Below are 25,029 nucleotides of genomic sequence, written 5' to 3'. Positions count from 1 at the left end.
AAATACAACTCAATACTTTGTAACATAACCTTTGTTGGCAATAACAGAGGTCAAACGTTTACTATAGGTCTTTACCAGGTTTGCACACACAGTAGCTGGTATTTTGGCCCATTCCTCCATGCAGATCTTCTCGAGAGCAGTGATGTTTTGGGGCTGTCGCCGAGCAACACGGACTTTCAACTCCCGCCACAGATTTTCTATGGGGTTGAGGTCTGGAGACTGGCTAGGCCACTCCAGGACTTTCAAATGCTTCTTACGGAGCCACTCCTTTGTTGCCCGGGCGGTGTGTTTTGGATCATTGTCATGTTGGAAGACCCAGCCTCGTTTCATCTTCAAAGTTCTCACTGATGGAAGGAGGTTTTGGCTCAAAATCTCACGATACATGGCCCCATTCATTCTGTCCTTAACACGGATCAGTCGTCCTGTCCCCTTGGCAGAAAAACAGCCCCATAGCATGATGTTTCCACCCCCATGCTTCACAGTAGGTATGGTGTTCTTGGGATGCAACTCAGTATTCTTCTTCCTCCAAACACGACGAGTTGAGTTTATACCAAAAAGTTCTACTTTGGTTTCATCTGACCACATGACATTCTCCCAATCCTCTGCTGTATCATCCATGTGCTCTCTGGCAAACTTCAGACGGGCCTGGACATGCACTGGCTTCAGCAGCGGAACACGTCTGGCACTGCGGGATTTGATTCCCTGCCGTTGTAGTGTGTTACTGATGGTGACCTTTGTTACTTTGGTCCCAGCTCTCTGCAGGTCATTCACCAGGTCCCCCCGTGTGGTTCTGGGATCTTTGCTCACCGTTCTCATGATCATTTTGACCCCACGGGATGAGATCTTGCGTGGAGCCCCAGATCGAGGGAGATTATCAGTGGTCTTGTATGTCTTCCATTTTCTGATGATTGCTCCCACAGTTGATTTTTTTCACACCAAGCTGCTTGCCTATTGTAGATTCACTCTTCCCAGTCTGGTGCAGGTCTACAATACTTTTCCTGGTGTCCTTTGAAAGCTCTGTGGTCTTGGCCATGGTGGAGTTTGGAGTCTGACTGTTTGAGGCTGTGGACAGGTGTCTTTTATACAGATGATGAGTTCAAACAGGTGCCATTCATACAGGTAACGAGTGGGGGACAGAAAAGCTTCTTACAGAAGACGTTACAGGTCTGTGAGAGCCAGAGATTTTCCTTGTTTGAGGTGACCAAATACTTATTTTCCACCCTGATTTACGAATAAATTCTTTACAAATCCTACCATGTGAATTCATGGATTTTTTTTTCACATTCTGTCTCTCACAGTTGAAGTGTACCTCTGGTGCAAATTACTGTCCTCTGTCATCATTTTAAGTGGGGGAACTTGCACAATCGGTGGCTGACTAAATACTTTTTTGCCCCACTGTACATACTGCTACTAGCACTGTAGCCCCGCAGAACTGTTTTACTCAGCCTTTGGATTCTGAGGTTTCCCAGTCTGAGCTCAGCCACACACCACCAGTATCATCAGCTCTAGATGTAACAGTGCATGCTGAGAAACACATACCCCCTGAAACCGTGTGTTCTATAGCTAATGCTCCTCCTAGTGACTGTTTCATGTTCCAGCCTATTTTGTCTTTAGACATTCCTGGTATTTCTCAGCCAACTCCTCAACCAGCCATTGCTTTCGCAGCTCCTCAAAGAGTTACTGAGAATGAGACCTGTGTTGCTGAGCCAGCCAACTTAAAGTCTACGCCTAGCGTTCTGCCTGAGCCAGGTGACACAGAGACTATTAGCCATTCCTCTGCTATGAACAGTTTACTCTTTAAACCAGCTCTTGTATCTGTGACTCCCAGTGTTGTTCCTTCAGTTTCTCAGGCTGTGGTTTTTTCTGTGCCACAACTTGAAAGTGCTAACTCGGACGCTACCTGTGTAACCTCACCTTCTCTCGTGCCTGCTAAGCAGGAGACTGCTTCTGTTTTTCCTCGTGGACTCCTTGAAACTGTGTATTCAATGCCTGCTAAGGTTAAGAGCCGCAAGGTTTCATCTGCTATACATAGACTGGCAAAGGATTTTAGTTTGAGCACTGCAGAGCTGGTTGCACAGGTTAACTTTTCTGTTCCCTGGTCATGTCAGTTTGACTCTGTGCGCCATGCTTTTCGGCCAAGTTCCATGGACTCTGTGTGTGCTACGTCTCGGACTACATTCTGTACAACTGTGTGTAGTGTTGTTTCACATCCAGGTTATCCAGATGCTGCTTGTGTGAGTTCTCCAGTACCTGTGACTGCTCCTAAACTCACTCTTTCTAAGGCTGCTAATCATGACATGGACAACTTAAGTACAGCAGAGTTGCTAGAACCAGCCCACCATAAGTCTCTGTTTGCTAAAACTGTGTTTGGCTCCACTAACTTGATTTTCCCAGTGTCTGTTACTGCTCCCGAACTCCGCTCTCCGCCTCCAGTTCCTGTAACCAGGGCAGCGCGGGCCTGGCTTTCCCTTGCTCCCGTATCAGTTCCTCGGGTGAGGGTGGCTGAGGTCCCGCTGGTCCCTGCTTCTGTCCCTAGCCTGGCAGAGGCGCCGTTCATCCCGGCACCCGTACCTGCCCCTCGGGTGGGGTTGATGGACGCCCAGCCTATGCCTGTGCCAGTTCCGGTTCCCTGGGCGAGGTCCACTGTGACCCTGCCGACTCCTGCACCCGTCTCAGTCCCTCGGGTGGGAGCAGCAGAGGTCCAGCTAGCTCCTGCACCTACACCGGCCCCCAGGGTAAAGGCAGCCAGAGCCCATCTCGTCCCTGCACCGTATCTGTTTCTCGGGTGGGGATGACTGGTGTTCGGCCAGGCCCAGCACCCGTTCCTGTTCCTCGGAGGAGAGCAGCCAAGAGTCAGTCACCTGTTCAGTCACCGGTTCAACTACCTGCTGTCCCACCATCACTACAACCACAACTACAACTTGCACTTCAATCGATAGCACAGTCATCAGCTCAGTTCATTGCTCAGCAACCCATTCAGACACTGCCCACCTCAGCTGGAAGCTTTGGTGAGCTTTCTCCGCCAGCTGGGGACTGCGTGGTGCTGACACACTTTGGACAGACTGTTTGCCCTGCACAGCCCCAGCCGTTGCATCCTAAGCCGACTGCGTGCCCTGTGCCGCCACAGTTAGCGTCCGCTGAGCCAGAGGTCCCCGCACCTGCTGGTTCTGCATCCGTTTCCGCTGGGGGTTCAGGAGAAGCTCTCCAGCCTTTCCTCGTCTCCGCTGGTGGCTCTGGTCAGCCCGGCCAGCACCTCCTCGTCTCCGCTGGAGGGTCCGAGGGGCCCGTTCAGCCTCCTGTCTCCGCTGGAAGGTCCGAGGGGCCCGTTCAGCCTCCTGTCTCCGCTGGGGGGTCCGAGGGGCCCGTTCAGCCCCACGCCACGTCGGCTGGAGGGCCCGAGGAGCCCGTCCAGCTGCCACCTGCGGCCGCCTCGCCGTCGCCTGGTCCAGCCTCTGCAGCTCCGCCTGGTCCGGCCGCCGCCGGGTCTTCGTCTTCGCCTGGTCCGGCCCCGTCTTCGCCTGGTCCGGCCCCGTCTTCGCCTGGTCCAGCTTCATCAGAGTTTGCATCCTCGCCTGGTCCGGCCTCCGCCTCAGCTTCGCCTGGTCCAGCTCCAGCATCTGCTTCAGCCTCGTCTTCGCCTGGTCCAGCTCCAGCATCTGCTTCCGCTTCGCCTGGTCCGGTCCCCGCTTCGCCTGGTCCGGCCCCCGCTTCGCCTGGTACGGCCCCCGCTTCGCCTGTGGCTGCCACGCCACCGCCTGGTCCCGCCTCGTCTGGTCCGTCTGGTCCTGCCTCGACTGGTCCTGTGCCCACCGGGCCTCGGCCAGTACGCCTGACACTGGAGAGCCGCCGCTGCCTTCCGCGCGGCCGGCCCCCTGAACTGCTCCGTCGTCTCCTTTGCCGCCGCCGCCGCTGTCTTCCACGCCCCCTGAACTGCTCCGTCGTCTCCTTCGCCGCCGCTGTCTTCCACGCGGCCGGCCTCCGGACCTGCTCTGCTGCCACTGCCACTTTACACGTGGCCGGCCCCCGGAACAGCCGAACTGAACTGTTGCGCTGTCACCTCCCGGGTTGACCTTCTGACCTCTTTGGACATTTGCTTCCCTGTTTTGCCCTGTTTTGTGTATTTGTGGACTCAGTTTTGTTCTCGTGCTCCTTGTCTTTTGTTTGGTTTCGTTCCCTCCATCCTGGTCCCCCGCCTCCCGCCCTGGGTGGGTTGTTCCTTTTTTTTCTTGTCTTTCAGTTCTCGGGTTTGGGCTGTCGGGGGCCAGCCCTTGAGGGGGGGGGGGGGGGGGGGGTGATGTCATGGTCCTGGGCCATGTTGGCCCAGTATTCTTAGTTCTCATGTATTTTTGTATTTTGTTCCTTATTTAGGCCATGTTTCCTGAGTTGCCCTGGTGTGTTGTTCCCCAAGTGTTTTCCCTTCATGACTCTTACCCCCTGTGTGCCCCTCTGCACTGTAAAAACGATAACTAGCAATTGTTGATTTCACTAAAGTTTTTAAATTAAACTGACTTAGAAATAAAACTTTCCATTTACAACCTAAAAAAGCTTGTCTACCCAACAAATTTCTTTCATTGTTGTCCTAACTAAGATTTTCTAGACAGCATAACAAAGATTATCAACTTTTGAGCAGAGTTTCTGAGTCAAGTTGGGAACCAGTGGGAAACCCCGTAGATGACTGGCACATGTGGTCTGAACAAGTTTGAACTAAACCAAACGAACTTTCAACTGAGCCTGAGCAGACCTGAGCTGTGTGATAGTGGTTTACCATGTGTTCTAGACTAAAAACCTCCTAAGAAAATTTGAACCATCGTGGCTAGATTTGGATGTAAATTGCAATTTTTCGACCATTGAGGATTTTCACTTCTGCAGTTGGAGTGTATAATTCTTTTGGACAGGTGCTGGAGCTCCGACCATTTACCCTAGCAGGTAAGCTAACTACATGTGTTATTAAGATTTTCTACAAGCGCCTAGGCTGCATCCTCCTGAGGACCCGGGAGGATGGAACTAGTAAAACACTGAAAAAGGCCAACAATAGCATTTTTAAGTTATCTAAGTGACTTAATTGATTTCCCCCCGGCTAGCTATCGAGCTGGTGGGTAACAGACGTCTCCGAAAACGTCGGAGCGCTTTTGCAAGCATATGTTGTCTTAATAAACTGAACAGATATTAGCAATTTACACAGCTACATTAACGCCTGAAAATATCTTAAAAGTTTATTTTGTGACCCAGAAAGAGTAATATTAAAACTAATTCCACAGGTAGAATTTGCACATGCGCAATAAGGATCGGGGAGTCCGATCCGTACTTTTTTTTTTCTCGTTTTTTTTCTACATTATATTGAAATGTTTCAATATTGCAAACATTTTAAGCGATGCTTATTGTAAGGAGGACGTATTTCTCGGACACATTTAGAGGAGTCCACTATGAATTTGGGCAGCCTTCGTGGCGCCGCTGTGTCGTAATCGGGCTACAAGCAGCCTCTGAAGGTTTTAGCTCAGAGTAGTGGCCCAGCGCAAAAAGTAATGTTTAATGTTAAACACTCTGATATTTAGACAGACATCACTAAATGACGGTATCTCACACTGGCTTTTTACAGCACTTCTGCCATGGTAAAACTTATTAGCTTATTACCCGTTTTGTAACCAGTTTCAATGTTATCTTTGCATGAAAACGTTATGTTAACCTTGACAACAAACTGGGCCAAGCACGCGTTGTCATGGAGACGCGTTCATGGGTCGGTGTAGGATATGTGCGCCAATTATATGACAGTGATATAAGTAACTTGCATATTGTCTAATATTGTTTTTTCACTTTTTCAATAGTCACCGTTTATCCGGTGCAGCACTGTTACTTTAAAGTAATGTTTAAAGCTGACTTGACAGTTTGTCAGCTGGTGTAAGATTGCCTAATGTACTGTAAGTTAATTGTCACACGCAAATTAAAGTTGTACTTCATGCTCTATATTATAAGATTGCTACATTTTCAGAGCTTTTTACATAATGGGGAAGGAGACAATATTTAAGGAATGATTGTGTGTTGTTGATGTATATTGTGTTACAGATAGTATTATTTTTTCTAGAGTTATTGCATTTTTTTTTAACATAGTAACAAAACAAATGTTTGAATTCAAGCTTGCATTTATGTTACATGTCATGTACGTTATCAATCATATACTTGATATAGTAGACAAGTGGTTATATGTAAGTTAATATGATTCCTTACATATTTTTTTCATGATGTCTCTGGTTTTGGCTTGTTGATGTATTCAGCTCCTGCATCTATGGATTCCTTCTGTGTGTTAGATATGGATGTTTTATCCCATTGCAAAAGTGCTTTTGGCAAAATTGACTATGTCTCTTGTGTTTCAGGGGTGGGTTTCATGCAATGCCGATTTTGCAAATTCACAAGCTCCAATCAAGAGACTCTTTTGAAACATTTCCGCCTTCATCACGGACAAGGTGCACATTGGCCATGCATTCACACAGACTGTGTATGTGTATTTAAAACACCTGGAGCATTACGATCACACCTCTCAAGGTCACACTCAATAGTAAAAATCCACAAAAATTCCACATTTCAGTGTGAACATAATATGTATTTGCATATTGATACTGTTTTTTGTGGAGGGTGTTTCTATTCCTGTGAAAAATGTGTATTCATGAGAGATTTTTGAAGTAGATTTTGCGGTTGATAACACAGTCAGGCATACAACATGGTGCAGACTGTACAAGGCAGCTACCCAGAAATTTTCTGTGCTGAATAAATGGCAATATTTTGGTTATTGTCTTGTTTAGATATCTGAAGAATTTCATCGGATCACAAGCAAAGACCTCCTGGGGACGTTCAATGCATCCCTCGACAAATTTGTGCCTGGCCTGCTGAAACTATACCGGTCTAAGAAGGGAGCTCTTGGTGAGGACATGGAAGACATCTTGGATAAACTTGATGAACAGGTAAGTGCTCCTTTACCTGACATTTTTAGAAGAGAGTATACCTTGGTCATAACAGAAAAAAATGTTGGCTTCAGCCAAAACACATCAATGGAAATGAATGTCATCAGTCATTACTTTGTTTTTATTTGGCGGTATTTTATTTAATTTGTAAAAAGAAAGTAAAATCGTTAAAATGGTGTTTTGTTTTTTTAAGTTTTACATGTTGCTGGGCCTGATCTGTATTTTATTTTCATTACTATAAGAGTTCTGATTTTGCATTGTGTGTAGGTACACCTGGTTACTATGCTAATTTAAATGCTTGTTTTCCACTGAATACTCTTTAGATATCTGACATTGTGTCCCACCGAAAGACAGCAGCACTGAGAGGCCTGCCCATTTTCCTCGGAGAGGATGCAACACAGGTTTTCCTGAAGTGCTTAGTAAGTACAAAAAAGTAATGCAAGCAAAACTAATTGCTATGAGATGTTTTTAAAAGATGATTTAATCCAAAATGGAAATGTCCACTTCCTCAGTGCAGTCCAGATAATTTTATGGTGAGGATTGCAGTTGTCATAACTCTCGCTGCTTTTTTTTCTGCTGAGGAGCACCTGGGCATTTTTAGTGGGAGTTCAACAGCAGAAAATATTTTTGTACAAAACTCATCACAAGCACAAGGTTGGTTGGTGAAAGATATTGTGCCGTTAATTAAAGGAAAATAAGCTTTTTCTTTTTAAAACCTCCATGAGTCAAATGAGCATCATGGTATAGAGGTTAAAGTTAAGATCTTTAGAAATGTACTTTGTCTTTAATTTTTCTTAGCTCTCAATAATTCATATTTTACTTTTCTTCTCTTCAGGACACTGACATTTTGGAACCAGTGTTGAACGGTGCATCAGTTGCCATCCTGACCATCCTGCAAGATGATGATGCCAATACTTCTGTTTGAGAACAGGCTGTTGTGTTGGAAGGGGACATCGTGCTACATAACATTCCAGACCTCTCTACTGCCTTGGCATACCTCTTTGGCCTTCTGTATGCCCTCAACATTGATTATCCAAAGCAGATGAGTTTACCTTTGAAGCAATTCAGGGCATCTTTTTTGAACTCGGTGGCTCTCGATGCTCACAGCGCATAAGGTCTCTAAAAACAAAGCTTTTGCTGTGTCTGTTAATGGGGAAGCCAGACATGAGTTTAACTTGTTCTTAAACATGTTCAAGTGCATTGTAGAGTCATGTAAAAAAAAAACCAAAAAAAAAAAAACCAGTAGTTCAACCCCTTTCCCTCTATATAATCGTTCACCTGTTACAAAGAGTTGCATATTTAGTGTTTGAACTGTTAAAATTAATTAGGAATAAGTGAAGGAAAGAGGGAGGAAAGGAAGAAGGGAGAAAAGAAGGAACAGTCAAAACAGAATGGTTCATTTTGACCTGGTCGGTCAATATGAAGGTGAAGTGAATAAGTGATTATTTGAAATGTAAATATTAGTCAGATGAATCTGTATTATTGAGAATCTATGGTGAAATTTTGTCTTGTAGGATTTTAAAAGATTTGTTATAGTGTTTTTCACTCCACCTGAAGCATGGAACTGGTATTTTACCTGATAGTTCGCTGTTCATTGATGGTAACATTTCTAATGACTTTTGACTTCTGTAGTTCATCATCGTAAGCCCATGTAAAATGTCAATGTCTGGGTACATAGGCAATTGTTTGTTGCACTACCCTATTTAGTGTGCAATAGTTAAGTTAAGCTTTTACAGGACAGTCAGGGTGTGAACGTGAATGACTAAGCTGCTGGACACTTTTCTTTTTTTCTGGACTCTGGAATTTTAATGTCTCTGCTGGGGTGCTCAAAGCACCCTAAAGAAACTGGCAACACGTTTTTTTCTGTTTGTTTGCTTTTTTACAGAAATTCACCCCACTGCCCATGACCTTCTGAAATATACTGAAAGCACTGTTGAAAAAAATAAATACGTTTTTACATAACATTCAGTTGTGCTTTGTTTTATTCTATATCTGTTTGAGTGTTTTTTCAAGTACGATAACAGCATACATTTTTCTTTATTAATATTGGTAAATTTTCAACTCACTGGAGTAAGAATTGTATGATTATTCAACAAGAATATCTGTGTTTGGTGAATTTAGGAATACATGGCCTTGGAGGGAATAATTGTATGTTAATTCAACAGGAATATCTTTGTTTGGTGAAGGCAGAAATACATGGCATTAAAACCAGAATTTCTTTGTTAGACTTACAGGATTATCCTAATTAGGTGAACAAGTAGATCCAAGTTGGCAGAACATGAAAATATTAGTTAAGTCAACTACAGTTGGCAGAAGTTGAGAAAACTCAAAAATCTCTTGCATCATGTTGCCTTGAAATTTAAAGTTTTCTCAACTTTTTCTTTTTTACAGTGTGGGTATTCATGAGCCCTCGTCTCTCTTTGTGTTTATTCTTTGTTTTTCCCCAGCCCGTTATGTCTGTGTTCTCCCTGCGCTCTCTCTCCTCCTGTCTGAACCTCTGTACTTCCTGTTTTACTTCGCCCGTCTCCCGTCAGTGTTGTGTTCACTCCTGCCATGTCTCGTTATGATTATCAGTGTCACCTGTGTTCCCCATGTGCTCCTACTTCCCTCGTTAACCCTCTGTGTATTTATGTCTGCGTCTCCCTCAGTTCTGGGTCGCGTTCTCCCTCATGTTATGTGTGATTCCCCTGTGTTCCTTGGTGAGCTTTATGTTAGTTTTTCCCAGTTTAGTTTTGTATTTCCGGTCATCTTTTGTCAGCAATAAAGCTGCTTTTTGAGTTCATCCCCTGAGTCTGTGAGTTTTGCGATTGGGTCCTCATCCTGCCTGCCACACATCAATCCATGACAGACCACACAAAACAACAAAGTGTATGATTACATTATTTCCATGGTTGTGAGAAAAACTTGTAATAAAACCAAGCTAAACATATCTACAGTCTATAGTCTACGTTCAAAAGACATCTTCATGAATGAATTGGGTTACAAGATTCAAGAACAAGAAGAGCAGACTGGTAGAAAACATCTAAACAACCCTGTTGTGACAAAGAAGTGTTAGGACAGATCAAACCCAGGAAAAAAGTAAAAAGTACAGAAGAGAGGAACAGCTGAAAAAAGTGGCAAACAAACTGAAAGTCTGAACTTCTATTGGATCTAATTGTATAATGATTTAAACTCGCAGAGTATGAGCTACAGTTTTCCCCGCTTTGGAGGAGGTTGTAGCTCAGGAGGTAGAGCATGTCACCTACTAATCAGAAGGTTGGTGGTTTGATCCTTGGCTGCTCCAGGCTGTGTGCCAAATATCCTTGGGCAAAATACTCCAAATTGCTCTCTGTTGCATCCATCGGAGCGTGACTGATAAATAGAAGGCACTAGTTCTACTTTTCTATTTAGAATTAATACACAGGTGGATTTTTGTTGTTGCATTTCAGACGTGCAGGATTTTGGCCGACGGTTGACCAGCTACCATGATGACTCCATCTCATGCTAGCATCTCTGCTCACGCAGATGCCATGGCTCGCGTGACTCTGTTTCATCTTCTCATCAGCTCTCTGCCAACATTCAGACAGTGATCGGTGGGATGAGAAAGCAGACACTGCGCCAGATGTTTCCTCGCTGATGGGATTGTAAAACCATCTGTTTAACATCGCCTCATCAGACGGTGCCTCATTAAATCATATTTAATAGTGTCACATTGGTTTGAATTTATTAAAGACGGTGAAAGACAGTGAGATGAAGAAGATCAGTAATGAAGATGCCTACGTTATGTATGAAATGCAATTACAGGTAAACCATCACTCACTAATTAAAAAAAGAAATGTCTAAAAAAATGTAGACATGCAGAATTTGGAGACAAAAATGCATTAAAATTTAAATATACCTGCTTTTTCGGTTATATGAAGTGGCAGTAAGTGTATTTTTGGCTGATTTTGTTCATTTTAGAGTAGATCCTGGATAGACTGTCTACTGTCCACTAGAGATGGCACGATACCACTTTTTTATGTCCGATACCGATACCGATATCATAAATTTGGATATCTGCCGATACCGATATGAATCCGATATAGTGTTTTTTAATCAACAAAACAGTTTTTTTAAATATCTTGCTGCATTTTGTATAAGTTCATACTCAAGTTTAAAACAACAACTACACTAAAGCTATTCTGTTATACCTGTATGCAAAAGAGAATATTTCATAGTTCAGCAATACTGATCAATCTAATAAACTTAAACCTACACCATCCTCCCTATTCTGGTATTTTAAAGAGTACTTAGCATAAATATTAAGCAACCTAACTAATAGGGTTCCAACTCCCAGCAACAACAAAAATAAATAAATAAAAAATAGGGAACCACCCCTCACGCTCCACCTCATGATGCTTAATCGACGTAATCAACCTTAATTTGATGCAGTGTGAAAAAAAATGCACAGAAATCAATTATTTTTCAAGAAATATTAAATAGATTCAACATCTTTCTTCAACAAAATTGCAGACTGCACAGATGGTACCTTCCCAAAGGAAAAAGTACTATAGCTTACTAGGGTATATTAGACTTAACAGTTACTATATGCAGTAATGGACTTCTATACATTTTACATCAGATTAAAACTTTAGGTGTAAGATTCAGATAAATATTAAATAATTAAAAGCGAGACATTTTAAATGAGAATAAGAAAGAAAAGTATGTCTTTGTGCCCCCTTTTCCCTGTTAATGCCCTATCGGCCCCCCTGGCTAAACGTTGCTAGATGCGCCCCTGCACAGTTACCAGCGTCAACTACGTAGAAAAAGATCCTCGAGTAGAAAGTAATATTAAATACATTCTAACAACAGCTGATCAAGCTTAAACGTGCTGCTGTTGTTCAGCCGCTGGTTTCCTCTTTCTGGTGCAAAGTGGGCCAAAAACAAACAAGAGACACTGACTCGCGACAGAAAAGCCGATCAGCTGATCATTAAGCAGTTTCATGATTGAAGTAGCAGCCGGAGAGCGAGAGGCAGTCGCTCGTTAAGCTTAACGCAGGAATGCTTTACAAACATTCAGAGATGGACTTACACACTTGCTTTACTTCTCTCGGGGATAACTTTGTCGGAGATGAAATGCCGGGTTGCTAGCGAAGCTCCACATGCTATCCAGACCACCGACAGGTCCCGCATGCCACAGCCGCTCTATCACGTGATGCATACTGCTCCGACGTGCTAACGTTCTGAGGTGAGTTACGGCGTGTTGCAAGTTTTGTGAGGTGCTTTCGTGATATTTAATGGATCGGATTACATTTTTAATTTTTCTCCGATATGCGATCCAGTAATTTAGGTCAGTATCGGACCGATACCGATACGTAATATCGGATCGGTCCATCTCTACTGTCTACCTCAAAGTGTGTGGAGAGGTCAGTGGCTGTCACATAAGGAGGCTCTTGGTTCCCCTGGGTTATTGCATCCAGACTTTCTAAACTCCTTTAATTTAAAAAGGCTGTATTGAATAATTTATAATAATCCAGGCTCCAGTAATGTGCTGTATACCTAAAAACATAATTTTAGATCATGGACCTGTAGGAGTTTGAATGCATCAGTGCTTTGATTTTTCTTTATTTTTAGAAGAAAAGGACATTTTGGAGAATGGCGCACAAGAGTGGTGTGGGGAAGTAGAAGCAACACACACACACACACACACACACACACACACACACACACACACACACACACACACACACACACACACACACACACACACAGCTATCTTAGTGAGGTCCTTCATTGTCATAATGCTTTCCCTAGCCCCTTAACCTAACCATTAAAAATGAATGCCTAACCCTAACCGTAACCTAATTGTAACCCTGACATTAAAACCACATTTTGAGCCTCAAAAAGCCCTTAAGATTTGTGAGGACCGGTGTGTGTGTGTCCTCACAAGTGACTGTTGGTTCTCACAAGTATAGTAGAATGCAAATTTTCGTCCTCACAAAGATAGCTAGACAGGAACACACACACACACACACACACACACACACACACACACACACACACACACACACACACACACACACACACACACACACACACACACACACACACACACAGAGAGAGAGAGGATGAAAATCAGAGCATCTGCAAATACATCAGAAAGACGGCCCCTGAGATGAGCTGCTTTAAGAATACCAAAGGCTGCTGAAGACAGACTGTGATGAGGAACAGGTGGAGGAACCTCTAATGGGCAACCAAGTCCCTACATAGGATCTTCCATTGACAGCTAGAGAAAGTGGCTGACATAAAGAAATCCTACAAGTGGCTAAAAAAGGGTGGCTTAGAGGACAGTACAGGCTCTGATCATGACAACATAAGAACAGGCCTCAAGCACCAGAGCCATAGAGGAACGAGTCTGCCACAGCCGACAGGACCCAAATTGCAGACTATGAAAAGCTACACCGGAGACTATCCGGCACATAGTAGCAGAATATAAGATGGGACATTGTACAGTGAAAGTCACAACCAAATGGTTGGACTAATGTACAGAAATATCTTCGGCACGTATGGACTCGAAGTCTCCAAGTCCTGATGGGGAATCCCACAAAAGATGGTTAAGAATAGCAGGGCTAAATCCTGTGGAAGTTCCAGACAGACAATCAGCTGCTGGTTAATCAACCAGACATAGTGGTGGCTGACATGGAGCAGAAGACCGCATTTGACAGGCAGACCTAGAAACAGCTAAAATACTTTGACAAACCCTCAAACTCCCAGGGCTCTGCTAGAAGACCAGATGGACTGGAGGTTCTGAAGTTTCCATTTAGTTTTGCATTTACACTTCTATAAATAAACAATTTTCCACAAACTGCAGACAATTTTTTTGTTTCCTTGCCAGCTTTAGTCAGGCATTGGAAAAATCTCATTAAATACATTTTTGTTTAATCTACCAAGATTTTAAAAAAAAATCTTCTTCTTCTAACTTCACTACATTTATCTACAATAGTCGATCTTATTGGAAACTATACAGATCAAGTTGCAAAACATACAATGACCTAAAAAAAACCACAATGCCAAAACGATATCACAGTAATATTTCATCCAATTAACTTTTGTGTGAAATGCATTTTTAGCGTGTCTATTTATTTGTCTTAAAACGTGATAACGCCACAGTGACCTTGACCTTTAACAACTTTAACAACTTTAACAGCTGTCCTCAAATCATCTTTGTCATCCAATGAATGTCTTTGCCAAATCTGAACAAATTCCCTCAAGACTTTTAAAACATAGCACATCCACAAGCGTGGGACAGATAACCAATCCGAAAAGACCCTAATGATTCTGTCCACAGCACAGGAACATAAAACTCAAAGGATCGATAAAGTCATTAGATATACCCTGAGGCCACACAAAATATTTCTGCACTCTGGCCTGTGAGACGAGTAGCTGCTTTCCAACCTGGACGCTCACTGAAAGCAACAAAAGGAGGCTGTTCAATATCATAATTCAGTGTGTCTCTGGCCAATAAAGGTTCAAGTATTTGATCGTAATGTGATTCGTGATAAGCTGTCATCCTCAACAACAGCAAGCCGTTTTCTTCAATGAAAAAGCCATTACATGCTGTCCTTCACTGGTCATCAGGGAAGCTTGTTCATCCTCTCTGGATCTCTGCAGGTGGAGGAGTGTGTGATGAGTCATTGCACTGTTTTTCTCTCAGCTTCAGTGTAAGAGAGAAGAAAGGGGTGACCGGACCCTGCCTTCATAAATATAGATAAATGAGGCTGCCTGCTGATAGAGCTGTCTCTCACACACACACATGTGCACACATACACACACATACACATGGGTGTGCACATGTCCTTCTTTCAGGACTATGCTGACTTTCAAACCAAAGTTAACAAGAAGGACTGCCTTATGTCTCTGTGCGATCTCCATGGCCAAAACTCATGTGATCATAATACTCTTAATTTACCTCATTAATATTCAAATGTTTGCTTAATATGGTTTTAATTACCTTCTATGCATTGTTCCTGAGTTATCATTAGTGAAACAAAAATGGGGCCTAAGGAAGAAACGAAACACACCTGAAGGTAAAGTAATATTCAAGCACTGAAACTTTCATCGCCCGGGAGCGGTTTTGGCAAACAAGACAGGAAGGTGCTGAGGATAGAGCAAAGTCCAAAAACAGTACAAGAGCTCGCACACAAGGAGATAACTTTGAATGAACAAATACACATGAGGAAACCTAAAAACAAACAAACAATAAATAACAAAGAACACCAACTAGCAAAACAAACATGAGGAATACACACACGCTAGGAAGGAAAAGACAAATGCAAGCAAAGAAAGCATGGCAGTTATACAAATGAGCAAAGAATACAAGCTGGAAAACAAAGGACTATGCAGTCCTGTGAAAAATGAAGCATACCCTTACTGCCTCAACAGGAATTAGGAGAGTTAATAGCAGCCAGGCATTGCTAATCAAATGCACTTGGCTGCTCTTGACATGCCAGGAAACTCACCCCACACTCAGACCATGAAAACTGATCAGTGAAATTGCAAAAAACTCAAGAGCTACATGTGAGACACTACAGGCCTTCGTTAGCATGTTAAATGTTAGTTCATGACAGAACAAGAAAATTATACAAGTTTGGAAGAGCGACCAGGAGAAATCGTCCTTGATAAGAACACGGCAGCACAACCTAGCTTTGGAAAGTTACATCTGAACAAACCACAAGACTTCTGGAACAATGTGTGTTGGACAGATGAGACCAAAGTGGAGATGTTGGACCACAATACACAACACCATGATTAAAGAAAACAAAACACGGCATATCAGGACAAATACTGTACACCATCAAACATGGTGGTGGAGGCGTGATGATTTGGGTTTGCTTTACAGCCACAGGAACTCGACACCTTGCTGCCAATGAGCTGATCACAGTATTCTAGAGCTAAATGTGAAGCCGTCTGTCTGACAGCTAAAGCCATGCAACCGCACAATGATCCAAAGCACGGCAGCATCTGCAACCATCATTGAACTGAAGCAACATTGTAAAGAGAAGTGGACTAAAATTCCTATATGAGTGACCAGTGTTGGGAAGGTTACTTTTAAAATGTATTCCATTACAGATTACAGATTACATGCCCCAAAATGTATTCTGTAACGTATTCCGTTACGTTACTCAATGAGAGTATTGCTGTGATTTATGACTGTTACTGAAGGTCCGCGGCTCCGAACCATATTAAAGGGACCTCTGGCTAATATGTCGGGCTCAGAGTTCGTAGCCGAAAAATAGCTTTACTTCGTTGTCTGGGTCAACTTTGCTAGCGAGAAACAGAGAGAGGCGTTGAAAGGCTGCTTCAATGGAACTTATTGTTTTGGAGGAAAACACGAACACAGCGTACAGTCGAGTCTTAATAGCTTATTTACAACTGGGCTCGTCAGGCACTCTTCTTGGCTGCAGTGGTTATTATTATATTTACATGCTTCCAGCTCCTGTTTCTGCTCAATGATAACTCCTAGTTTTCCACTGGCCGTTTTCTCCCTCCTCGCGCTCACAGACACATAACGGGTACGGCAGTCCATTCTCCCAGCAGCACGGACTACACTGCCCATGATGCTACATTCTGCATTCTGCCTATTAGCTTAGCACAACAACAACAACAACAACAACAAAAAGGCGCTCTCTCACCCAGGAAACCCGCAGAGAAAGAGCGTCACCCTGTAACCATGGCAACCGTAACGCTGCCACCTGGAACAACAGAACGTAGCTGTCAAACAACCCAAACAGTCCTGACCCGCCACAGTATAAAACAGGAAAGTACCGCCGTGTAATCCATTTATTTCAACAAAGTAACTGTTTTCTAAATACCACCTTTTTAAACGGTAACTGTAACGGAACGGCAGTACATGTATTCCGTTACTCCCCAACACTGTGAGTGACTCACACAGCCACACAGAAAATAAATACATCAAGTTATTGCTGCTAAAGGTGGTTCTACAAGCTACTGAGTCATGGACTACACAGAGTCCTGTGGAAACACGATTATCAAAATCAAAAATCAATCAAAATGTATTTATATAGCACATTTTTAAAGACCGAAGTACACCAAAGTGCTTTCCAGTAAAATCATGATACAGATAAAAATCACAATATAAAATATAAATTACAGATATAAATAAAAATAAAATAATTACATAATCTAAATGCAAAGCCAGATGTAAATTACCCTAATTCGCCTTGAATGCCAGGTTAAACAAATACGTTTTTAGACGTGATTTAAAAGACTGAATATGAAGAGGAAGAGTATTCCATAACCTGGGTGCAGCAACGGCAAAGGCACGGCCTCCTCTGGTCTTCAGCAGAGACCTAGGTTGCACTAAGAGCAGTTGGCCCGATGATCGTAGTGCTCTCTTAGGGCTATACAGACAGAGGAGATCAGCTAGGTAGTCAGGTGCCATATTATTTAGGATTTTATAAGTAAACAATAAAATTTTAAAATCAATTCGGTATTGTTACGGATTCAAATATTGGGGATGGATACAAGAGGAAAAACCAAAATAACAACACTGGTCCGGCCGGGTTGAGTCAAACGATGATTTTAATGATCACACGCGTGGGAGATGGACACCGTACGCAGACAGCATCAGATCTCACCTCAAAAACCACATCACAATAATTTTATGAATTCAGGGTATTAGAACGCCCCCTCATGCGTAAGACAGGTACAATACAATCAATATTGACGGTTATTTGACACAGCAAAGGAACATTCTCTCCTTCCTGAGGACAGGCACTGACTCCCGCCTCTCTCCTGGAGCCAACCGTCCCCTGTGGAGACACAACATTGCAGCTACAAGGATTTCCAAATTTGTTAAGGCGATCAGTGTGTAATGCTCTGAATCAAGTATGTAATATTAAATGAATGTTGTTTAATCAACTGCGACTACTTAAAACATAACAAAAAGATATAACTAAATGTAAAATCACAAAAAATAACATGATATCAGTGTTGTGTAAGCGCGTGCGGCCTTCCATGCTCGAAGCCTTTCCCCTCCATAGATCAGCCAGACATTCGCGCTGACTGTAGCTTTTAACCCTTATTAACTTGAGCACAACTCTATAATGAGCAACAAACTGCAACATGTATGAGATGATCATGTTTACACCTGCAATGAAAGATCATATGATTATTCTGGCACCTGTAAATAGAAGATTAACCTGAGGTTATAGCAATCACTGTAATACAAATGTTAATGTAATGTCAAAAGCTTCAATAAATGTTCAATGCAACGCTGGTCATATGATTCTGATGTACTAATAATGCCGATACTAAAATAGCAGAAAAAACACCCCCTAAATACTCCCACAGTATTTAATAGGAAGCCAGTGTAAATTTGCCAGAACAGGGGTGATAGAATCATACTTTCTAGTGCCGGTCAAGAGACGTGCAGCGGCATTTTGGACCAGCTGCAAACGCTGAAGAAGAGAAGATTGTAGGCCCAAGTAGAGAGAATTACAATAATCCAGTCTTGAAGTGATGAAAGCATGAATGAGTTTCTCCAGATCTTTGTGTGGTATATAAGGTTTAGCCTTAGAAATTAGGCGTAGTTGGTGAAAGCTGGTTTTTACCACAGTAGAGACCTGTTTATCTAGTTTGAAGGAACTATCTATGAAAACTCCAAGATTCCTAGCAGCATCAGTGAGGTGGTTAGCAACAGGCCCGAATGTGCCAGTCAGTTGTCCCAGAGGCATATTTCTATCAAAAACAATAATTTCTGTCTTCTTTTCATTTACGTGATAACCAGTCTTTGACATCCCTCAGACAATCAAACAGAGGATGTAGTGAAGATGATCCCCAGTCAAGTGGAGGTAGATTTGAATATCATCAGCATAGCAGTGAAAAGAGACATTATGTTTTTCAAAAATGGAGCCCAAGGGCAACATGTACAGAGAAAACAACACAGGACCCAATACCGAGCCCTGGGGCACACCACAGCGAAAAAGGGCAGAAGAAGAGGAATATTTTCCCATCATGACAGATGTTGCATATACATGATTATATTATATTTCATGTTTATACTATTTTATGCTGCACACTGCTACCACAGTAATCACATGCCTGTGGTTATCACAACATGACATAGGCTACTTCAACAGAAAACACATACATTATGTACAGCAACAATAAAGATCAAGCCTGCACCTTCTGATTGAAATTTTAAAAAATGTTTTTGGAATAGATTAATGAATTAATAACCATTAGAAAATCACAAAGTAAATAATAATCCCAAACTTCCCCAATTCAGGTTTATTTATACAGCACCAGTCACACAAACAGTCACCTCGAGGCAATTTATAGTTAAAGACCTGACAGTGTTCTTCAGAAAACTCCAACAATCAAACGACTCCCTGTGGGCAACCACTTTGTGGCAGGAAAAACTCCCTTTTAAAAGGAAGAAACCTCCAGCAGAACCAAGCTCAGGGAGGGACAGCCAGACTGTTTGAGGGTGACTGGGAAAAAAAAGGAAAATAGAGAATAGGAAGACAGGACAAACCACAGACTAAGGGAGATTGAAAGACATGCCTATAGCAACATAACTATGAAATCTTTCAGGGTCACTTGAAAAAGCCCTAACTATACATGTCACAAAAAGGAAAGTTTTAAGTTCAACCTTGAAAGTAGAGAGGCTGTCTGGCTATCAAGTCCAAACTGGGAATTGTTTCCACAGTAGAAGGGAAGAGCATTGGGAGGGGTACCTATGAGTGAATGATAAGTCATAAGTGTTGATACTGCTAGTAACAAAAAAAAATCCATATCTGCAGTGGATATTTAGCAGATCATAGCATGTATCTCTGGTTACTTTGATCCCAGTCACCATTGAGGGGGCAGGTGGGAATGGAAAACAGACTGACAAATGGACAGACAGATGTTCTTACCTACATGTGGCATGGGAAACACTAGCTGTATACAGTGAGAGACACACACACACACACACACACACACACACACACACACACACACACACACACACACACACACACACACATACACACGCACAGGATACATTTTGAAATCCAGTTCAGATAGGTGAGTTTGGTGAAAATACTTGTAATTAATTCAACAGTTTGTGGTTATCAGAATATCAGTTGCAGGCTGCTGATATCTCTGTACTCTGTACTGAGACTCAAACACAAATCTGATGATGTAAATACCTGTTTAACTTGTTAAATGGTAATTTAAGAGACATTGCTGAGGATGGGGCCATCCCAGGGATTAAACAATGCTAACTTCTTATGTTAAATCATGCTAATGTAACTTCTCTGTCTTACAGGAAGCTGACTTGATCTTAATTTTTTTTTAAATATCAGGAATATTACTAAGTTAAGTTGTGTTATCTCCAAGGTGGAATTAGCACCTATTTGAAGATGGTAACCTCTTTAAATTGGGCAAAGTCTCCAACATGCAGCTGCACATCTCCTAACTTTTTCCAGTAAAGATGTCACATCTCTCCAGTTTTAAAATCCCCAGAAGTCAGTTTTAAAATTCTTGCTTTAACTTTTAAAGCTGGTCACTTAGGTCTTCAGAGCAGAGATCAGTACTGGTGCCACTCATTTTAAAACACATGGAGATCAGGTCTTTGGAGTTATAGTTCCAAATCTCTGGAATTAATTGCCCTAATTGCCATTTTTCATTGGAAAAGGTGATGAGAAAAGGCTTCATAAAAAAAGCTAAAGGCAGAATAGGGGTGTAATTTTTATTAGAACTTGGTTAATTTTTTTCCTGACCTTGTGTTGTTCACAAATCTGTTTTATTATTTAGCTTCTATTTAATTGTTTTTCTTTTGGTTTGACCAGTTGAAACCCTGTTATTGAATCTCAAATTCACATACACGTAAACCTTTTTCTACCATTTTCCTATGGTCAGTTTCAATACAACTCAGATCATTTCAATTTATTGATATAACTTACAACAGTCATGTTATTTTATTTTATTTGTAAGGTGGAGAGAACCCCCCAAAAGTCCCCTATAATGGGGTAAAACACAAAGAAACCTTTAGCTGAACAAATCTCAGGGCTGGAGTGAAGGGACCGGGTAAAGATCAGAATAGAGAAACAACATATCCCACAGGTCCTGTGTTATTCCCATTGGTGACTTTTAGGAGGAGAAAAAAATGGAAGGACAGAAAAATAATCTTTCTAAGGCATGACTCAGCCCATGGCTTCCAGAAATAGTCTTTCTATATCAGTGCCCATCACTCAAACGGCTGTGAGCTTTGTGAGTTTTGTGGTCGCAGTCGCTTCCCCGCTCCAGCCCCAGTGCAGCCCCTGCTCATTTTGGACCATTTTAAATTCTTGCCATTTTGGGGAGAGTTAAAATTAGCTCACCGGCACCCAGCAGCCCTTCATTCAGAAGTTATTACACCCTGAAGCAGCTCTGCTCACCAAGTCGACAGGAAAGACAGAAAGTCCTTTTGTACAACGCAGACGCCGGGGAATAAAGATGACATAGAGGATTTGTCAAAGACCTGCTTGGAATAAAAATGTCATAAAAATCTGATACATACGTGGATTTGTGTGTTTTGTAAGTCAGAGCTGCTCTCAGACTCTGATAAGGTATTTGCCTTTCTAGATTTAGAAGCACAAACTCTTACAGCAGCTGAATGCGTCTTGAGCTCAGTGAGGGCGATGTGAAGATGATCCGTGAGGGTAACACTCTGCTGATATGAACCGGCACATAGAAGCTTAGATCTCAGTTATGATCACTTCTTATGCAAAATGAGGCTTGAATCAGGCTTATTTGTGATCTGCACAAACTCTGATCCATTTGTCCAAACAATTTGCAGATCTAGAGAAGACTGATAACTTTCTGGCAGTCATGGCCACTAGGAAAGAATTAGTAATGCCTGACTGATTTACAAAGGATTGCTGAAGGCTGCTTACTATCACTATGAGAAACTGATCACTGCTGTAGCCCCCTGTAGTTTATATGGAAGACACCTACATGTCTTTAAACACTTGCAAACTACCTGATAAGGAGTTGAGAAGTTGTAAAGAGTGAGATTAAAAGAAACAGTGCGTTTGCTTTCAGAGGCTTTTAAAAAGAACTCCTTTTAAAACATGTTGTTTGGTTGAAGCTGTGAGGTGCAGCTTTCACTTTGAAAGGAAACAATCTCCATTTCTGCTTTCAGTCACACTCTTCGCAGTTTCACAGCTGCTTAGTGAGTATGTGAGTGTTTGATGAAAACTCCAGGAGCCAATGTGTAGTGTGCTTTTGGTACAGGACGTTTTGTAGCCAATTTCAAGTCGAGTCAAGTGGCTTTATTGACATTTCAACCATGTGCAGTGGTACAGTACACAGTACACAAACCATTCACTCATCACAGGCAGACGAACACACACACTTCACAATTTAAGTCACTCTGAATGTCCTCCTTTTTATATCTAAGCTACACTAACACATGAGATAATGATGAATCTATATTTTATCAGCCTCAAACAGGCACACTTTCTAATAGCCAGCAGAGGGTGATTTCAGTAATTGCAAAAAGAAGTGCTTCCTATAGCACTCTATAAGAAAATGGCTCTGCTGCTGACCTCAGTAAATGCTCAGTGACAGGTCTCAGTCACAGTGAAGGTAATGTCTGTCTGTGTCTGTGTTAGCCTCTCGATGGACTGGCAACTTTTTGCTATAACAGTTTAAAACAGCTGCAGAGCTCCTGTGACACCGAGTTACGTGGACGGATGACCTTTATGTAAATTACGGTCTTGGAGTTGTGTGTAGTGTATTTTACTGTATATATGTCACGGTCCTGGGTCGGTGACCCAGTGTTTTGAGTTTCTTGTGTCTCTGAGTTTTTGTATTATGATCTTAGTTCTCTTTGTTGCCCCAGTTTATTCTTTAGCTTAGTGTCTTAGTTTGGCTTTATTGTATTCTCTTTAGTTTTCTGAGTATTTAGTTAGCCGCCCTCTGTGTCTCCCTGTTATTGTTCTGTGTTTCTTAGTTGCTCTGTCTCTCCTAGTCAAGTCTGCGTCTGTTACATTTCCTGTTTTACTTTGAAGGTCTGTGTCCTACGTGAATGTATTGAGTTTCGCTTCACTTCTGTCTTACGTCTGATTTCTCCCAGCTGTGCTCCCCTTCTGTGTCTCATTCCCCTCGTTATTTCCCAGTGTATTTAAGCCCTGTGTTTCTCTGTGTCAGTGTTGCGCTCTCCCTCCTGCTGTGTGTGATTCTCCCTGTGTCTCCTGGTGTACATTATAATTAGCTTTTCCCAGTTTAGTTTTGTATTGTCTGTGATCTGTTTTCCAGCAATAAATCTGTGCTTTTGAGTTCAAGTTCTGTCCCTGTGAGTTTGCGTTTGGGTCCAGTTCCTGCCTGCTACACAGCCAAAACATGACAATATAACGTCTGGACTTCTTTAAGTTGCTTGAAGACGTTTCACCTCTCATCCGAGAAGCTTCTTCAGTTCTAAGGTCAAATGGTGGAGAGTCCCAGATATAAACCTAGTGGGAGTAACCCCCCACAGAGGGACAAAAGGACCCCCTGATGATCCTCTAATCGCCTGAGCCAAGGTGTGAAACTGGGTGTGGGTCCCAATCAGCCAGAGTTTCGGGTGAGTTCATTGTGAAACCTGGCCCCACCTTATCATGCGAATTCCTGAGGTCAGATGGCCCAGGATGTGAGTGGGCGTTAAGGCGTCTGGGAAGGGATCTCAAAACTGGATTATAGATGGCAGAGAGTTGGTGTCGTAAACCACCGCCTCTGTTCAAAGATGGTCGCTCACAGTGGACATAGATGGCTTCTTTCACTCCTCTTTCAAACCATCTGTCCTCTCTGTCCAAAATGTGAACATTGGCATCCTCGAAAGAGTGTCCTTTATCCTTAAGATGCAGATGGACTGCTGAGTCTTGTCCTGTGGAGGTGGCTCTTCTGTGTTGTGCCATGCGCTTGTGAAGTGGCTGTTTGGTCTCTCCAATGTAGAGGTCTGGGCATTCCTCGCTGCACTGTACAGCATACACCACATTGTTAAGTCTGTGTTTTGGCGTTTTGTCTTTCGGGTGAACCAGTTTCTGTCTGTTTTCTTTCAGACCCAGCTGTGTTGCTGGGTCTGAAATACACTGGGATGTCTGTTAGACCTCTGCCTCACCACTACATATTTCAAGTACAACGAAGGCTTTTACAGACAAAAACATGGCTGTGCCATGGGCTCCCCCGTGTCACCTATTGTAGCCAACCTTTACATGGAGGAAGTGGAAAGGAAGGCTCTTGGCTCTTTCAAAGGAAGAGTACCCAGCCACTGGTACAGATATGTGGACGACACCTGGGTCAAAATCAAGACACAAGATTTATACAAATCATTCTTGTATGGTATTTTCTTTCTACTAATTTGTTTTTCCTTCCTGACCCTTGTCCTGATGTTAATTTCCCCAGTGTGGGATTAATAAAGTCTATTTTTCTTCTGTGGGATTTTATTTCAAATTTTGAGTCATTTAATAAGAACGTGTGGGAAATGCAAACAGTCATCTGTGAAAGAAGAATAAACACACACACTGAATGTAAATGTAGGACATAATCCATCTCACAATGCTGCTTACTTAAAGTCACTAATAAAACTCAAACAGGCAAAACATTTACCTGGAGTCGAGTGTTTGTATAATGTGGTGGACCTAAGATGAAGGGGAGGGGGAATGGACTGTGTCTTCTTGTGGAGCTGACTTGTATGTGTGTGTACAAATCATTTAGCTTCCTGATGGCGTGTCTTCCTTGCTGTATCTGGACTCTTTGCTCTGTTTCCCCATCTGAGGCTCTTATCTTCCCTCCCTTCTCTATCTCCTCTCAATGAGACGCATCACAAATGTAATAGTGCTGTGTCTATTCTCGGGGTGTGCGTCTCTGACATGAGATATTGGACTGTAATAACCTACGGCACTCTGCCCATCTTTGATTTCATGTTTCAGCTTCCTGTTCCTCTCAGCAGATTGGCTGCTGATGTTTCGGATGTCAGGATCAGACGTTGTTTATTGGGTCAAAAGCTTTGCTGCCTGGAAGTGTTCGGGAGGCTGTTACAGATCCCGAGAGGGACTCAAAAGCTGAACACTCAGTGGGTAAGAAAGAG

The 25,029-nt window shown here is 42.6% G+C and overlaps 1 long non-coding RNA gene across 1 annotated transcript; it reads left to right on the top strand.

The window, feature by feature from the left end:
* The first annotated feature begins 4,458 nt into the window (after nt 1-4,458).
* LOC309690359 lies at nt 4,459-8,915 on the top strand. Its single transcript, XR_014271720.1, has 5 exons — nt 4,459-4,926; nt 6,369-6,458; nt 6,795-6,953; nt 7,277-7,372; nt 7,789-8,915. It is a non-coding gene; the product is annotated as an uncharacterized lncRNA (long non-coding RNA).
* The last annotated feature ends 16,114 nt before the right edge of the window (nt 8,916-25,029 follow it).

This window comes from Aulonocara stuartgranti (genome assembly GCF_965226115.1).
Source record: "Aulonocara stuartgranti genome assembly, chromosome: 16".
In the NCBI taxonomy this organism is placed as follows: domain Eukaryota; kingdom Metazoa; phylum Chordata; class Actinopteri; order Cichliformes; family Cichlidae; genus Aulonocara; species Aulonocara stuartgranti.
Note: the sequence above shows the minus strand (reverse complement) of the source record. Positions and strands in the feature narration are given on the sequence as shown.